The 14,875-nt window shown below is 53.1% G+C and overlaps 1 protein-coding gene across 2 annotated transcripts in view; it reads right to left on the bottom strand.

The window, feature by feature from the left end:
- Elmsan1 (ELM2 and Myb/SANT domain containing 1) overlaps positions 1-14,875 on the bottom strand; it is a 68,309-nt gene that overhangs the window by 35,252 nt on the left and 18,182 nt on the right. Inside the window, exon 1 of one of the 2 annotated variants that reach the window (XM_021202036.2) lies at positions 6,894-7,452. The exons of the other annotated variant lie outside the window; for it this stretch is intronic. The gene's annotated coding sequence lies outside the window, so the exon portion shown is untranslated. Of the gene's footprint in view, positions 1-6,893; positions 7,453-14,875 lie in introns of those variants that run through there. 2 annotated transcript variants of the gene reach the window in all.

Genomic DNA, 14,875 nt, shown 5'->3' on the forward strand with positions numbered 1-14,875 from the left:
ACCCCCCGTGACTAAGCATGCAAACAGATGAGCCTGGGGGGATTCTTATTCAAACCACTCCAGAGCCCCTTTAGACCTGCCAGTCCTTGACAATTGTCTGGCTCATCTCTTCTGGCCAGCTCTAGAGAGGGACAAGACCCCTCTGGTTGCCAGGCTTGGCCTGGAGGACGTTGGTATCGGCTTGTCTGAGGCAAGAATAAGGAATAGAGATAAATGACGGCGTTCTCCGATCCTCCCGGTGACCAAGAAGCACAAAAACTGGCTGCCAGGGAAGCTGGGTTCCCAGCAAGCTGCCTGGAACCGCTTAAAGGGGCTGCAGGGTAGATCCAGAAAGCTGCCCATCTTTCTCACCCAGACATCAAGTCAAGCATCAGGCCTTTTCTCAGGCCCTGGTCAAGATGCAGGATCTCTGCCAAATGCTGGCAACATTCCTTGAATTTCTCCTGTCTTGGAGCAGCTGCTGTAGAGCCTTTTCTCCTGTGTTGATTTATTCTTTATTGTTCCTGAAATACACCCAGAGGCCTTTGGCATGCCATGCCAGGCACCCGCAGAACACTCAGCCTAAGTCCCAAGTACACACCAACCAACCACTCTGGGACCCGGGCCAAGCTAACAGGAATGACAGGCCCTAGGGTCAAACCCAGCAGCAGGAAGACCCAAGGTCCCACCTAGTCTACGGTCTTCCAGAGCTTTTCTTATGACTGTGGAGGCTCCGGTACATTTGGGAGAGGAGACATCTGGAAGGCGTGAATGTCCCAGCCACCCCCCGGACCCAAGCTCAAAACTGGGTTCTTTCCTTCCCTCCTCAGCCCTAAATCTCCCCTACCCCATCTTACCGAGTTCCGTGGGTGAAGCCCCATTCCCTGACCACATGGAAACAGAAGAGTGGAGGAGCTGTGCACTAAGAAAGAGTGGAGCTGTGCACTAAGAAGGCTGACCTGTGCTCCACCTCTCCCGCAGAGCTAGCCTATGTGAGCCTCAGCTTCCTTATCAGGAAGTGAGCACCACAGTATAGAAGCTGCTTTGGGATTAGATGAGGTTAACGCGTAGTAGAAAGGTCTGCACAAAGTGAGTCCTCGGTCCACGGTCTTTCCTTCTCTCTTTTGCTGGGCCTGGGAGCAATGAATGACCCACCTCTTCCAGCAGTTCCACAGCTGGCTGGCAGCAGCTCTGAGCAGAACAAGGAGACAAGGAGTCCCAGAAACAGTGTTGGGCTCTGCAGACATGCAGGACATCTGGTCGCCAGACTCAGGAGAGAAAGCTGGCAAGAATTCCAGAGCACACGCCAGCACGGGCGGGCCTCCTCTAGACTCAACCATGCTGACAGAGACCACAGGGACACAGGAGGACAAGAGCCTTTCCCAGAGAACGCTGGCCGGACTCTCAGGCCCACCAAGCTGAGCCACCACCCTCCTGGACTCACTCTAAGGAGAGCAATAAAAAGGGAGTGCGCCATGGCCTGAGAGGCGCTGGAGAAGGGTGGCCACAGGAAGTAGGAACAGGGATGGCAGACGCTGGGCCTGCTTTTGAAAGTAAGCAAGTCTGCCCAGAAGCCGGGGCAGAGAATGTCCCACAAGTGGAAGTACCAGCTTGGTTATTTTTGGCACTTCTGCCCAGAACCTGCAAGGAAGAGCTGCCACTAGTCAACATGGGAGGGCTGTCTATTCTCAAGCATGGGAGCTGCACAGGGGACAGAAGGCACACCAGCAGCCACGGCGTCCAGGGGCCTTTACCCCAATCGTTTCCTAGCTGTCACTGTCGGATCCTGTGTGTGCCCTGTTTAGCATGCCCACTTCTGCTTTTGCTTAGATCCAACTCCCCAACTACACTGTGCGTGCGTGCGCGCGCGCGCGCGCGCGCACAGACACACACACACACACACACACACACACACACACACGCACACACACAAATAAATAACCATGGAGCCAGCAGAAGACTGGGCCACACCCAGAAGCTCAGACAGTTTTCCTCTGGGTTCTTCCTGTACTGCAGGCAGTCCTTCCAACCTCCAAACTCCAAGAGCAGCAACCCTGACGTGACACCGGATGTGCAACCCCCTCTTCCCACCCTCCCAAGGTGAAATGGGAACCGACAACTCAGTGGGAAGGAAGGCGGTTTGCTTCCCCACCCCAACATCTTCCAACTCTGGGATGACTCCCCAAGGCTGGGGAGCCGGTGATTATGAACTAATGCTTTGGACCCAGCGAGGTCAGGTGAGGAACGCAGGTGCTCGCCCCAGGAGCTGCCCCCAGGCTGAGAGGGCGACTTGGCTGGGAGGAGCTTGAAACCTGGGCCCAACTGCACTGCAGAGTGGCAAATTTACCACGGCCACCCCGTCCGGAGCCCTAGTGGCTTTTCCCTTCCCATCTGGCAAGGTGTGGCAACCGTAGGCTGGACTAGGGCTTCTGCCTACCCGACCTGGGAACAGCTGAAGCCTAGACCCCCTTTCCCGCCGTCCTGTGTTGCTGGAGGCCATCTTCCTGGAGGATGTGGATGGCCTCAGGGAATCCCCATCTGGCTGCAAGCCTACCTACAGTAGTATGTCTTGGGTGAACAGATCTCACCCAGGCTGCTCCCCTCCCCCTCCCCGAGACTTGGAGGGAGCACTCTCAGCCACAAGCTCCGTGTGGCCAGGAGAATGGCAAAGGGAACAGGGAGAACCTTCCAAGGCTGGTCACAGTATGAGGCGCCAATCCAGGAAGAGAAAGAGCAGCAGCTACCAGGAAGGCAATGCACCACTGTCCTGTTCCTCCACACCAGTCCTTACCAGAGCCATAAGCAACAGGCTCTCCCAGGGAGACCGTCCGTTGGCACCGGCGAAGCCTCGGCTCTCTGCTGACTGACATGGGATGACTTCTTCCTATTCAGCATTTCACCTCATCCCTACTTACTTCAGTTGGGACAAGGGACAAAGTGCCCTTTGATGGGACAACTCCCACCCTGGCTCCACCCAAACCTCCATCCAGGTTATCCTGTCAGGGTTCAGGTGAGGAGAAAAAAAAAAAAAATGGTACTTTTTCCTAGACTTCAAAATACCTAGGCCAGCCCAGATGAGGTTTTCAGCCAGAGGCCTGGGAGGGTAGGGTCCCCAGGGAAAGGAGTCATTAACCACCCTCTGCAGGAACGGTTCCTGTACTAGCATGGACCTGGGTAGCCCAAGACCTAAGGTGCTAGAAAATAAGCTTCATTTGAAAAAGCCACAAATCACTGATTCCTGCCACGACCACCACAAGCAGCAAATGGAAGGCCACCAGGAGCTGGGCCTGCAAACCTACTATCAGCCCATCAATTTGCATGCATAATTTGTTTCACCTTCACAGCAACTGTACCAAGTACTACTCTCTCCATTTTACAGAGGAGAAAACCGAGGCTCAGGAAATCAAGAGACCCACAAGGCCACACTGCAATTGCAGAAGCGGAGTATGAACCTGGGTGCTCAGGGCTCATTCCCATGCACCCTGCCAGTCAGGCTTCCTTCAGTCACTGCCAGGCGACTGTCCACACACCATCCAGGAATGGCAGCCCAGTGTGGAGGCGGAAGTGGGTGTGGACCAGTTTTGCTTGATGGTTCTGGAATTTGAATTGATGTCCCCACCCCCACCCCCCACCCCACCCCCCCAACTGTAACAGTACCCAAGTGTGTGACTGTGAGACCTCATGTAAGTGTGCAAGCAGTGGGGGTGGGAGAAGGGTAATCTGGATTCCAAAGAGCCGACTCCAACACAGAGGTTATGCTGTAATGCTTCTGATTCATAAAATGAGCTCACAGTCTCAGTGTCCTGCATGCTGCTTCAAGTGCAAATACAGGTCCCTTTACTAAGAACTGAGGAGTTCAGCATTCCCAGCCCCAGCCCAAGATGCAATTGCCTTTGGCCTCACAGAGCTGTGATGTGCAGAAGCAATCGCCAATGAAAAGCCACCACTGGCTGCATTTCCTGCAGTCTGCAGTGGGGGGGGGGGAGTAATGCACCGCCCCTCCACCCACACATACACACTTGTCCCCCACACCAGCACACGCACATACACACACATACACACTTGTCCCCTGCACCAGGACACGTACATTCACACACAGGAAGGGTGCTAACCTCTCCTAGCCAAAGGAAATGGCCAGTTTATCGGATCTCCAGACTGGAGGTGCTAAAACTCATTCTGATGTCCCTGTGGGGTCAGGATGAGAGAGGCACAGGCTCCCAAAGGCCAAATGCAGAGGATTGTTAGGGAGCAAGCTTTACCAACCAACACAAGGATCCCTGTGGCAGACTGACCCTCTATGAAACTTAATGATGCCGTGGGGTGGTCCCTGTATGAGAGAAATGACTCAAGGGTTCGCCTCATGGCCAATCTTTTTTCTTTTTCTTTTTGAGACAGAGACCACTTGGCCTACCCAGGATGGCCTTGAATTCATGAGCTCAAGTAAACCTCCCACACCTGCCTCCCAAGCATCTGCGACTAAAGGGGTGTACCATTAATCTTGGCAAGCACATTTATTTGTTTGTTTACGGGTAGCTCACACTCATTTCCCTAACTCATACTAACTCTTACCAGATGCCAGGCCCAGGGGAAAGGAGCCCCAAGCTGACGTTAAAGCAGAGGGTTATCCCTGTTCTGTGTAACTCAGTCAGAGTCCTCACGGCAACTCTACGAAGGAGAAGAGAACCTGTGCTTCCGATGTCATACGTGCACGCAGATAAAGTAGCAGTTCCATGTTCAGAGGGACACGTGAAGCAGGAGTAAAGACACAGCAGGAGTTTTCCAGTACCTATGTCCTTACCCCCATCACCAGCACACCAGCATCAGCAAGCATTCCTCTGGCAGACATGATGATATCAAGGCTAAAGATCTGTGGTCCAGGCCCACAGGAGCCTAGCCAGGTGCACTCTCCATCTTCTACCTACCCCCGGCTGTTTCCAGAGGCCTTTCCCCGGGTTCTGCTGCCGTGGCAGGCCCTCAACTGCATCTGGTTACACGTTGCCTCCCCTCCTCTTCCATTTAGTAAAAACAGCAGCCCAGCGTCAAACACCAGGGCTATTTTTAAAAGCTCATGTTTAAAAGTTAAACTTTCATCCTTGTGGGCACTCCGAGGAACCCTTTCTCCAATGGGGAGAACTGGGGTTCTACCTGGTTGGTGCTTGGAGCTGCCACAGTGGCAGCTGCCCAGCTTCCCCAGAGCAAGCTGTAAACCTGGGGGCATTCGCAGGGCTCATCGCCCCTCAACCCCTTGGGAGTTACAGACCAGAGAAACCAACCAGAGGCCAAGCCAATTAGAATGGAGACCGGGCCAGGGCTGTGCAATGAGATAATTTATCACAGTAATTTAATGTTTACACCCTGCAGAGCACCAGGAAAGAGAGACCCCATAAGTTCTCAACCCAAGGTCTGCCTGTCCCTTATGATTCTGGAGTGATCCGACCACGCAGAAAGGGTACATTTTTCTGATGCTACGGGTAGTACATCTATCATACTTTTCCTCAGGTGGCTCTGGACTAAGACTGATGCTTCATCCCCTTGGCTGAGGCACCCAGGTTGAAGTCAGAGGTCAGAGATAAAATTCCATCTTCACCAAACCCTCTTAGCCCTAAAACTCCAGGGTGAGGATAACCCAGGCCTCCAAGCCAGGCTCCCGGAGATGAAAGAAGCCATCTTTCCCCCTCCCCAGCCACAGTTGCCAGCGGGATCTCCTACACACACACACACACACACACACACACACACACACACACACACACACACACGTGCCGCGGTGGCCTCAAAGACCAGTCACTGCACCCCTATCCTGCACAGAGATTCCGAAGTGGGATGATGGAAGCAGGAAGTGGCCATTGAAGTTGTAGCCAACAAAGTTTAAAACGAGGCAAGAAACTTCCCCTTTCATCTTTCCAGCCGCTCGGGTCAGGAGATGGTTTGGGACACTCAGTGGCCTCCCTTTTGGGTAATAGAAGCCTCCTCCAGATCTGCCTTGGTTCCGAGGGCTTGAAAGACTCAAGTGCCCAAAGTTCCTCAGCTTCTCAAAGTCTTTACTTTAAGGCCGGGATGGAGGGGCGCAGCCGAGGTTCACATGCCCCTCATTGTGAGCGTATGGGGCGGGGAATGATTAACTCCATCGAGCCCGCCATAGGCAGGGACCAGACGAACCCGGGCTCTAAAGCTCAGGACAAGCACCACGGAACACAGCACCGGGCCAGGGACGCGAGCCTGCGGGGGCGGACGAGCCGGATGACAGGTCTGAGGTGCACCAGCAGCGCCCGGCGCGCGGGGCGAGGCGGCTGCACCACCGTCCTCCGGCCGGCGCGCGCTCAGCCCTCCAGCTTAGGCCTCTCCAGCACTGGTCCCAGTTCCCTGCCCCCCATCCCCCGCACGCTCCCCCCGCCACAGGTCTGTCCCCGCAAAGTCCCCGCGCCGATCCAGCTCCCCGCACGCTGGAAAGAGAAGGGGCACCCTCTCTTTTAAGTTCTCGCGGCTCGCGAGCCTCTCGACGCGCCTCCCCGACCGGGCACGCCAGCGGGTCCCTGCGGTCACCACGTTTCTCGCGCGCGCGCGCAAGAGCAGCAGCCGCGGTCCCCGGCCGCTGGTACCCGGGGCACAGATACTAGGGAGGGCTTCCCAGCCAGGGCCGCGCCTGGGTGGGCGGGCCGCGATCGAGCTGCGTGGCTGCACAAACACGACGGGGCTGAGCTGCACACGCAGCTGCGGGCGCGCGGTTGCGGGCCGGGCGGAGGCGGGCTCCGGCGGCCCACGCACCCGCTCCCGCCGCCCCGCAGGCCGCAGAAGTTGGCCGCCGGAGGCCCAGCGTGCGCAGAGCTGCAGCCACCGCCTGCACGGTCGCCCGGGGTCCCCTCGCTGGCCGCCCCGCCTGCAGGCCTCGGGCCCCGCCAAGCAACACCGCTTACCCAGCTCCCGCTCGGCCTCGGGCCTCGGCAGTTGCCCCTTCCTTCCGCCGCGGGCCGCCGCCTTTGGGTCGCCTCCGAAGAGCCCAGCCGCCTGCACGCACTCCCGGATTTTAAAAACAAACAGGCGCCGTCGCTTCCCCCGCGCCGATCGCGGGGCTTCAGCCAAGCCCGCGCCTCCCCGAAGCCTGGAAGTTTGCTGGTAGGGCCCGAGCGGGACGTGCGTGCTGTCACCCGCTGCTCGCGACGCGGCAGCCTCGGCGCGCCCCGCGCCCTTACAGTCCGCCTGGAGAGCGCTCTCCCTCCCTGCGTGTCACCCCCAGTCCTGCGATGCAGTGTCAGGATTGCACGGCTCTGACTCATCGGTTGAGCTCACAGCTTGAAAAAAAAAAAAGAGAGAGAGAGAGAGAGGGCGAGAGGCAAGAGCGAAGGAGGAGGACTCGCTGGCGTGCTACAAAGGATTGCACAACTCGAGCCTGGGAGCTCCGAGCGCCCAGTGGCTGGCCGGCGCGCGCGGCACGGCGGCGGCGAGCAGGAACCAGCTCTACCACTTCATCAGCACAACTGTCTCGGGGCGGCCTCTCCGCCTGCAGGCTCCGCGCCGCCCACTTCCTGCGACCAAATAAGGCTGGGAGGCGTCTTTAAACCTCCGGGCGGCTGCCGGGGCTGGGGATTTCCAGCAGACCTTACCTCCACTTGCAAGGCTGTGGCCACCCTCCTCCCAACCCCCCAGCCTAGGCCTGAGCCCCCATGGCTCTTCTGTAATCAACAGGCCACGCGGCTTGTTCCTTGCACATCAAGGTCAGGAGGAGACAGTGACGAAATGTTTGGAAACCCATCCAGCCTGCCAGGAAAAAGTGTGTGTGTGTGTGTGTGTGTGTGTGTGTGTGTGTGTGTGTGTGTGTGTGTGTACACACGCACGCGCGCGCGCGCGCGCCCCCGCCATGGTGAAGAGGACACAAGGCGCTTTCCTCCACAAAGAAAACTGTGACTTTGGATGCAGTAAAACATGCATAATCCTCTCAGAGGCAGTTTACTAAGAGCCTTCCTGAGTTACGATTTCTAGCCGCCAGCCTGCCAGGGTAGGTTATAGAGAAACCAACCCAGTCTCTCTCTATAAAGGACTTACAGGATCATTACTTAGGAGATGAAACGCTCCCTGACTGAATTCTCACAATCTAGGCCAAAGTTGGGCGATTTTGACTCAAGGTCTTCTTAAACCACCCTGACATAATTTTCAGGCTCTAGCCAGTGGTGCCTCGTTTTGCATTTTGGTGGATGATAGGAAACTATAGAACTCTTCCAGGGCTGAGGGTAAGTCAGGTGTGTTTTGCTCTCTGTGTGGTGTTGCTTAAGATGAGTCAGAAAGCTTTCCTTTGAAGGAAAAACCACCGAGGAACACACGGAGTTCTGGCAGCCGCTTTCCCTAGCGTCCAGTCCTAAGAGTCAGGTGCAGCCCTTCCTTCCTCTCAGAAGTCGAAGGGCAGCAGATCCATTCTCACCCCTGAGACTGCAGAGCCTGAGTCTTCGCCTCACCTAGGGAGTGGGTGACACAGACGACAGGGAAACCTGCACAGAAACTCGCAAGAACTAAGAGGCATGACTTTCCCACCCTCACCCACCTCTTTGCTGGCTGCACCTCTGCACCTGGAAGGACTCCTCCCCAGAAGACAAGGGCTTATTTGTCGTGTTATGACAGGTCAGAGCATTGGCTACAAAACACCAATGAGTAGGCCAGGGGACTAGACCAGATGACCTCTTAAAAATCACTTCCAGTTTAAGATCCATAATTCTGTGACTGTGAAAACACACACACACACACACACACACACACACACAAAACAACAACAACAACAAAAACAAACAAACAAACAAAAAAAAACGGAGGAGCCTGGGAAACCTCTTTCTACAAAGAAAAGTCCAGGCTCCCCAGTTTAGCATCCACTATGACAAATCTCCAAACACTTCCCCATACAGCCACTAAACAGCTGTGCGAGTGTATTTTAGCACTCATTCAACGGATGGGAGTGTGATTCGGAGATGTTGACTGCCTCACAGAAGGCCACAGGGTAACCCGATATCACCGTCATCTCTTCTCATCCTCCAGTCTGCCAAAGAGTAGGCCGATGACCAGCTGAGGGACTCAGGTACTCAGGTACACACACAGTGCCTTAAGTACAGGCTGGCCTCTCAGTGCTCCTGGCAGAGGCTGGGTATAAAAGCCATTTTGGTTTTTCCATTTGCAGGTTTCTTCCTCTGTGTGACAGTTCGTCCATGTGAGGAAAGCAGAAGCAACCCACTTGGCCCCCACTGTCCACTGCTGCCGTTTATTACACCTGCCGTACGTACGTACGTATGTACGGCGACCTTGCTGAAGGCTCAGCCCCTGCAGTTAACCAGGGCCAGCCCAGAGAGAGCCCCTAACGAAAATACAAACTGGCTCTGGGACATCTCAAAATATGACTTAGTGAGGGCCACTTTCCTAGAAGAGTCTGCCACCGCAGCGCCAGAGCCCAGCCTCACAAATGAGAGCCATTACTCTACAGGGAACTGCTCAGCCTGGACTCAGAGGGCTTCCTCCCTCCCCACACACAGGCTGCTGGGCCGGTCCCAGAGCAGCAAGGGGAGGAGAGGCAGGGGCAAGATGTACAAGAAAGAGCAGTCAGTGGCTCCCGGGGGTGGGGAACTGAGGGGGGAGGGGATTCTGCCTACCTTGAACAGCAGTACACTTCTTCACTCAACAAAGTTTCTAAACTTGGGCCATCTGGGAAAGGAGGAGAAGGGCTGTCCTGATGGCGGCAGAAGTCTCCCTCTCAATAAATAAATGGGGTGGTATGAGGGAAGCCATGGCCTTTCTGGGAAAGCCTTGGGGGTCAGTCTTGCTGCAGATATGGTGGAGCAGAATCACTGACCTGTGAAAGTTTTGGTTTTTGAAGCTCTCTAGTCCCCTCCTACAAGCCTCTGGGACAACCAAGAAGGTGGCCTTTCAGAGCTGGGGTTGGGGTGAGCTGGGGGAGTTGGGAGGATTACACATAGAATGCCAATTTTCCCTACCACCCCACTTCTTCACAAACCACAGGGAAGAGAGGAAGGCGAGGCTCCAGTTCCTGGTGTGTCTGCTAAGAGACACTCTAGTTAGCAAAGCGCCTAGGACCGGATTCCACACTGAGTCCATCCAAGGCAAGCTGTAGCCTCACAGAGAGGCCTCCTGCGATGCTGCGGTCTCGCTGAGACAGCTCAGGATGACCATCCCCTAGGTCCAGCCTATTAAACACTTCAGGGATTGGTGGGGAGAGCCTAGAGGGCTGGATCAGCAATTCAGAACACTAGTTGTTCTTGCAGAGGACCCGGCTTCAGTTCCCGGCATCCACATGGTGGCTCACAACCATCCGTGATTCCAGCTCCAGAAGGTCTGACCTCTTTTGACCTCCACAGACAGCAGACATCCATGCAGGCAAAAACGTTCATGCAATTAAATAATCTTTAAAAACTCTTCCAAAGGTGAATTGTATGGTGCATGAGTAAGTCACAGTAGATTTTTATAAAGAATGGCAAGAGGCTTCCCAGAAGCCCCGGGGCTTACTGCCCATCTACCTCCACTACGTTTCTGTCATCACTGTGAACTACAGGATAGCATTATGGGGCTGGGATGTTGCTCAGTGCATAAGACCTTGCATGTGGTCGCTAGGGGAAGAAGGGAGGGATAAGCGGAGAAGGAGACAGTAATAGCAGACACTCTAATCCCAGAACTCACGAGGCCAAGGCAGGAAAATCAAGTTTGGAGATAATATTGGGCTACATACTAATAGTATTTAGTGTGTGTGAGTATGTGAGTGTGTGTGTGTGTGAGAGAGAGAGAGAGAGAGAGAGAGAGAGAGAGAGNGNGAGAGAGAGAGAGAGAGAGAGTGTTGTCTTCTCTCTAGTCCTCAAGTTTGCATGCCTGCTCTTTCTCCATCCCTTCCCTTACTCAGCACACGGGAAGTGTTAACATTCACTGGGCGAACAGACACTATTGAGGGCTCCATCTGTCCACAATGCCATGTTCCCTATGTCCCACTGTTATCTCCCTTTGCGAAATAAAGATGCTATCTTTAGGACCTCCTTGCCTAGAGTTAGACGAGTAGAGAAAGTTGTGGAAAAGATAGAAAACCAGGACTGAATCTGGATCCTGTCTGAAATAAACGAACGTGCTGCGCAACCTCGGGAACATTGTCAAGAGCCCCTCGGTTGTTTTTTTTGGGTCGGGTTGGGTTGGTTTGGTCTTTTGGCCTATAACAAATCTACCATATTTGGTTTTTATGGGTTTACAACTGTTATTTCTCTGCATTTATTCCTCCCCACTTCTCCCTCTCAAGAACTTAATTCCAGGAAAGATCCTTACACACACTCCCACCCAAAAAAGGCCCCAGGATGAGCCTCCGTGGGGCTTCGCCAGAGGGACTACTTCCAACATCAATTTGGTGTCTTATCTGGGGTGTCTTCCAAGGCTGCCCCCACTCCATGCCTTTTGTATCCTTTCCACCATGCTATGATCGTGAGCTGATTAAGGTCACCACCCCTCTGATGGCTGTGTCTTCTCCCCCGGTCTTACCAGGTCCTTCCTGACAGAATGGAGAGCTTAAAGCCACCCAGTCAGGAAGTTGAGAAGCTCCTGCATTCGATCTCTGACCCCTGAGAAGCAAAGACCCTCCTCTTTGCTTCAGTTGCTTCACCTGTTCTAGGAAATGCCTGCCACCCCACCCCCAGCTGTCTGCATCCCTGGGTACTTCCCTCCCACCCCTCCTCCACAGGCCTAGCCAGGTTCCTAGTGCCTTTGTGGGGACTGAAAGGGAGCTTCTATAGATGTCCCCAGTTGCTCCTGTCACTCTGGGAGAGAGACATCTGGCTGGCTGCAAAGGAGAAGAACAAAACAGGTGTGGCTGCCAGGGAGGGCTGACCAGCAGGGCCAAGGGACAGAGACACCCTTTCTTTAAGAGACAAGAACTGCCAGCTTTCTGGGTGGCTCACTTTAGCATAGTCCCCGGGCCACTGTAAAACCAGCCCTGGAGAAACGCCGCGTGTGGCTAGAACTCAATTTCCCTACATCATCTCAGTGAGCCAAGAAGAAAGGGATCCCCAGAGATCCAAAGTGTGCAAAATGGAGCAAGCTTTAAAATAAAAACTAATATTGATAAGTCATAGGCTGAAATCCAAAACTCAGTGCTAGGGTCTAATTCCAAATCCTGCCTTACACTAGCCTTATTTGAGCAGGTTAAACATTCTATTTGCTCCTCTGCAAAGTAAAGACGAGGGAGTTTTAAATGGCTGGCCCACACCAGGTCCTTGCTTTGAGGTGGCTGACCTCTCCTCACCTCCTAACCGGTCTCTCCTGCTTCTGGCCGTACACGCTGTATGATCCACAAACCATTAGAGTGCCGGTTCCTTGGTAGTTTCTATCACCTACTGCAGAAAGCTGAGGCTGTGAACCAGAGTGGTTAGCACACTCGCGTTCCTGGGACCATCCAACATCCCAGCCTGTCCCCACCCAACACAGACAGACAACCTGAGATGTCTCCACCTCACTACCGATTCCCCTCTTCTCCTCAGCCGCAGGTAACGCATGCGCAGGTCTCTCAGCAGACTAGACAGCTTCCCTCATTCCTCCAAGCAAGGGAAGCTCATGCATAGACAGGGTTAGAGTTCTCCCGGGTTTGCTTTACCAGGCTGGCAACTGTGTTGCTGGCTAAAAGGTCACCGCTGTCCCCACCAGAAGAGCCTCTGGTGAGACTGACTGGGGTGTAGCTGTCTGTGCTGCAGGGCTGCCTGTGGGCTGCAGCTGCAACACCCTCTCTATCTTTTTTTTTTTTTTTTTTGGTTTTTCGAGACAGGGTTTCTCTGTGTAGCCCTGGCTGTCCTGGAACTCCCTTTGTAGACCAGGCTGGCCTCGAACTCAGAAATCCGCCTGCCTCTGCCTCCTGAGTGCTGGGATTAAAGGCGTGCGCCACCACTGCCCGGCCATTTCCCTCTCTTAACAGCACTTCCTCAGTAGAGAGCTGGCACCCAAACCCTTCTCAGTCTCCACTCCTACACTGGTCCTTGGGTTATCTTTATCCCATCATCGTCCTACCGTTTGCTGACCTTCCGTGGGTCAGAGCATCGTGGGCCAGATCAGAGCTCCTCCAAGGCACAGCTTAGACTTTGGTAACCCTGATATCTACATAGTACCTGTGCTTGGTGCATACGAGTGAATATTTTTGGTGAGAACTTTAATAAAACCAAATATAGAAAATAAATAATAATTTAATGGCTGCTTTCACCACTCTTCTATCTTAGCACCTCTGAAATCAAGATACTTGGGACCACAGATACCATTGTGTTTGTTTGTTTGTTTTAAAGATTTATTTATTGTTATACATAAGTACACTGTAGCTGACTTCAGATGCACCAGAAGAGGGCGTCAGATCTCATTATGGGTGGTTATGAGCCACCATGTGGTTGCTGGGATTTGAACTCAGGACCTTCGGAAGAGCAGTCAGTGCTTTTACCCGCTGAGCCATCTCACCAGCCCTGTTTGTTTGTTACTGATTGGTTTGGTTTGGTTGGGTTTTGGATTTTGATTTCTATGAGTAAGAGAGGGTCTTACTATGTTGCCCGGACTGGCTTCAAACTCCTGGGTTCAACCCATCCTCTTAATTCACCTTCAATACTGAGTCTATAGGCCTGTATGCATGATTTAATTACCAGACTTTTCTCCTTTTAAATTTTTTATTTTAGCCTGGTGGTGGCTGTGCACGCCTTTGATCCCTGCACTCAGGAGGCAGAGGCAGAGGCAGGTGGATCTCTGTGAGTGGAAGCCAGACTACAGACTGAGTTCCAGGACAGCTAGGGCTACATACAGAAACCCTGTCTCAGGAAACCAAATAAATAAAACACTTACTTTAATATTTTTAATATGTGCGCGTACACACACACACACACACACGTGTATGTCCGTGTGAATACAGATGCAGGCAGAGTCCAGAAAGGGGCAGGGACCTTCTGACACTGGAGTTACAGGTGGTGCAAGTCAGTCCATGTGGGTGTTGGAAACCCAGCTCAGGTCCTCTGTGAGAGCTGCATCTACGTAATTGTGAGCCAACTCTAGCCCCATTTTTTCTTCTTAGTGTGACAAAAAATTACTTATTAGCATCAGTGGTTCCTTAAGTTCGGTGGTGTATGATATTATCATTTAGTCTTCTGGACCCTAGAGCTTACTCCATGAAGTCCACTTTGTTACGTGGCCTCATAGTTAAGCTTGGTAGCTGTTAGGCATTCAAGTTCTCGCAAAGTAACCTACAATTTTCCAGGGAAATGAAAGGCTCCAGTGTCCATGGGATGTGGTATAGGTTCTGGACTGAGAAAGGTAAGCAAAGGTCTTGATTCTCACTTTTCTGCATGACCTACAAAGGACCTACCCAACAAGCCCTACCTACGGCTTGCCTGACAACCAGCACCCTGGGAAGAAGCCATAACCCCCATTTTATAGGAAAGGAAGCTGAGGGAAGGAAAGGTGAAGCCACTCTCCCAAGGTCATACAGGTGATGTGACCTTGGACACACATCCAGTTTCCCAGCTAAGGCAGCTGAATAAATTGGGTGCATGAGCCTGGTAACCTTTCTCCCTCACAGGGGTATTTTGCCCATATACTATGTTTTATTTTTAACAGACCTTACTGCCAAGTTTTTGTTTTTGTTTTTGTAATCAGGAGATTTAGGGATCAGAGAAATGACTTAGCAGCTAAGAGCCCTCACTACTCTTCCATAGGACCTGGGTTCAATTCCCACCAGTTCTAGATCTGACACCCTCACCTGGCCTCCTTAGGCACTTCACACAAACAGTAGTACACAGACAGACATGCAGGCAACATACAGGCAAGTCATACGCATATAACTAAAATAACTAAATCTCAAGACCTTTTTTTTTTTTTTTTTAATAAATGAGAAGGTTTAAACTGAAAGTTAGGGTTT

Source organism: Mus pahari, chromosome 7 (assembly GCF_900095145.1).
Source record: "Mus pahari chromosome 7, PAHARI_EIJ_v1.1, whole genome shotgun sequence".
Taxonomy (NCBI): domain Eukaryota; kingdom Metazoa; phylum Chordata; class Mammalia; order Rodentia; family Muridae; genus Mus; species Mus pahari.